This window comes from Alligator sinensis, unplaced genomic scaffold (genome assembly GCF_000455745.1).
Source record: "Alligator sinensis unplaced genomic scaffold, ASM45574v1 scaffold147_1, whole genome shotgun sequence".
Lineage (NCBI taxonomy): Eukaryota > Metazoa > Chordata > Crocodylia > Alligatoridae > Alligator > Alligator sinensis.
This window is the reverse complement of record NW_005841847.1, coordinates 2,220,641-2,223,124: the sequence shown is the minus strand read 5'-3', so window position 1 is coordinate 2,223,124 and position 2,484 is coordinate 2,220,641.

Genomic DNA, 2,484 nt, shown 5'->3' with positions numbered 1-2,484 from the left:
CGTCCCTACCAATAGCCGAGGGGGATGGGGAGCATGTTGCGTGCTACTGGGTGTCACCGGCCGCCACCGCATGCGAGTTCCCCTCCCCCCACCTGTTCCTGGGAGCTGGCGGTGGGGTGGAGAGGCAGGGGGTGGGAGGGCACACAGGGCTGTGCTGTGAGTGGCAGGTGGGGGGCTGGATGTGGGGGTTGGGGGAGGTGCATGGGGCCGGATGGGCTAGGGGAGAACACGGGGGGGCACACGGAGCCAGAGGTGGAGCAGTAGCACCCCGGGGCGCTGGGTGGCAGTGCTCCATCCCCGCCTGGCATTCATGATGGGCAGTTTGCTAGTGTAGTTATAAGACTGGAACAAGATGTGCCCTGTACTAATACAGCGACTGCTACATTACTTTTTTTTTTTTTCCACATTGCGTGTGGAGTGGGAGTGAACATATGGAGTATTTTCACTGTAGTGTTCCCTAGTACTATCCAACATTGTGTACACAAGTCCTGTGGACACAGAGTGTTTTGTGCCTATAGAGCTTGCTAATGGAGAAGTGTCTGACTTTCAAGACCCATTCACATGATAAGTGCGTGGATGAGTTTTGTTACCCTTCTGGAGGCATCTTAGCTTAACCAGTGAAAAGTTACGCAATCCAGTTTATAGCCCTACAGCACCTCTCCACACAGTTGTAATGGCTACAATAGTTGGGGCGGGGGGGTTGGTGCATGTACAACAAGTTTTTTCTGTGTGAATTTAGAAATGTAACCAAGACACTGTTCTTAGTTTTGGGGGAAAAAACAACCATAATGTAGTGGTAGACATATTTTCTTGCCAGTACACAATCTACAAGCAGTCAGACAGTGACTTGAGCATTATGTGATGCATAAGCAAAAAAAAAATTGCAAGCACTCTAAGCTTACCTGTTACTTCTGGATCAGAGAGGTTTCCAGGATACATTATGTGGATTTAATAAAGTCCCAAAACCTGATACAGCAGTAACTTAGTTGCATAGAATAGTGTTTGAGGCCTGTTTTAGCTATAGTTTTGTGAGAAGTAGAGAACTATATTAGTTAGAGAGAGAGAGAGAGAGAGAGAGAGAGATTAGATTTTCTGGTATACTCATTAGAACATTACCATTAAAATTCCAGGTATTATGTAGCTCCCTTTCTGTATCTGTTTAACTTGCTTGTTCTAATTGGGTTTTTTGTACTTGTCTGAGGCTCCAATCTCACCACCTGAGAAGGGCAGTCTGAAAAGCACAAACTGAAAAGATTCTGAAAGCAAGATTATTTTAGGCACACAGCTTCCCAAATACATGTTTATATGATTTATTCAGTTTATTGTGAAACAATGAATTTGTTCCTTCCTCACCGCCAGGCTATTCTATATAGAGATCCTGTTTTAGCATCAATCAAGGTTCTGCCTAATAGATGTTTAAGAGTAGTTGTCTGTAAACCAACAAGCAAGGAGTTATAGCAGTTATGTCAGCAAGTGGTGTCAAAAGCATATAGAAAAACTGGTAAGGCAATGTAGGTCATGGTACTTGGAGGAACTTTTCAAGCTACTATTATGAGGACCTTCCTATTTGATTAATATGACACTCCAGAGAGTTTAGAATAGAGTATAATCCTTCAAGGTTACGAGCCCATTGAAAGCAACAGCCATGAAACACAAGTGGGGGGGTGTCCTGCACTGAGACAAGCCAACCAACATTAGCCCAGTTTTATCATTATATAAGTTAAGAAAAGTAGAGGGCATCCAAATTTAGATATCACAGCAATCATTCCCAGGGCTTAGATAGAAGCACATCTGCAATTGCCATGACTTCCTTCTAAAGCAGACTCCATCTCTGCTACCCTCTTCTCCCTGCACTGTTTGCAAGGGCTGCCTTTTATAAGGCTGCCTACCCTAGCATCACCCCTTAGTTACCTAAACCAGCCTCATACATAGCAAGCCCTGTCAGTTGGTCACTTCACAGAGAGAGTGAGGGGTGGGGACAAACAGGCAAACAAAACCCAGGCACAGCAAGCAGTTAAAAAGGCAGGCAGAAAACACCCAGTCACCAGCACTTTAAAAAGCCTCCTTGAGGTAGTCCCACGGTTAGCTCCTTTTCTCAGAGCAGCTCCCCTTCCAACCACAAAAAAAAAAAAGTTTGTCCACAACAGAGGAGTGCCCCATGTTAAGCCAACAGAGGCCACAGACATGCTTGAGTTTATGTTCTTCTGCTTCCCAGCCTATTGCTAAGGGCTGGAGCCACCAAACACAGGCCAGCTCAGGCCTCCTCCCTTGGTAGGGCTCCAGTGGTCTCTGCTTAAAAAAAAAAAAAAAACAACCCCAGATTTAGGCCAGACCCAGCTGGGATCATCATAGGTGCTCTCATGCTCAGAATGAAGCACAGGCCAGATTCCAGGGATTGGGTTTACTGCACCAAGCCCTCCATCTTTGCTCTCTGGAGCCTTGCAACTGATCAGGTAGGCTTGGTTACCCTATCCAAGCTACACC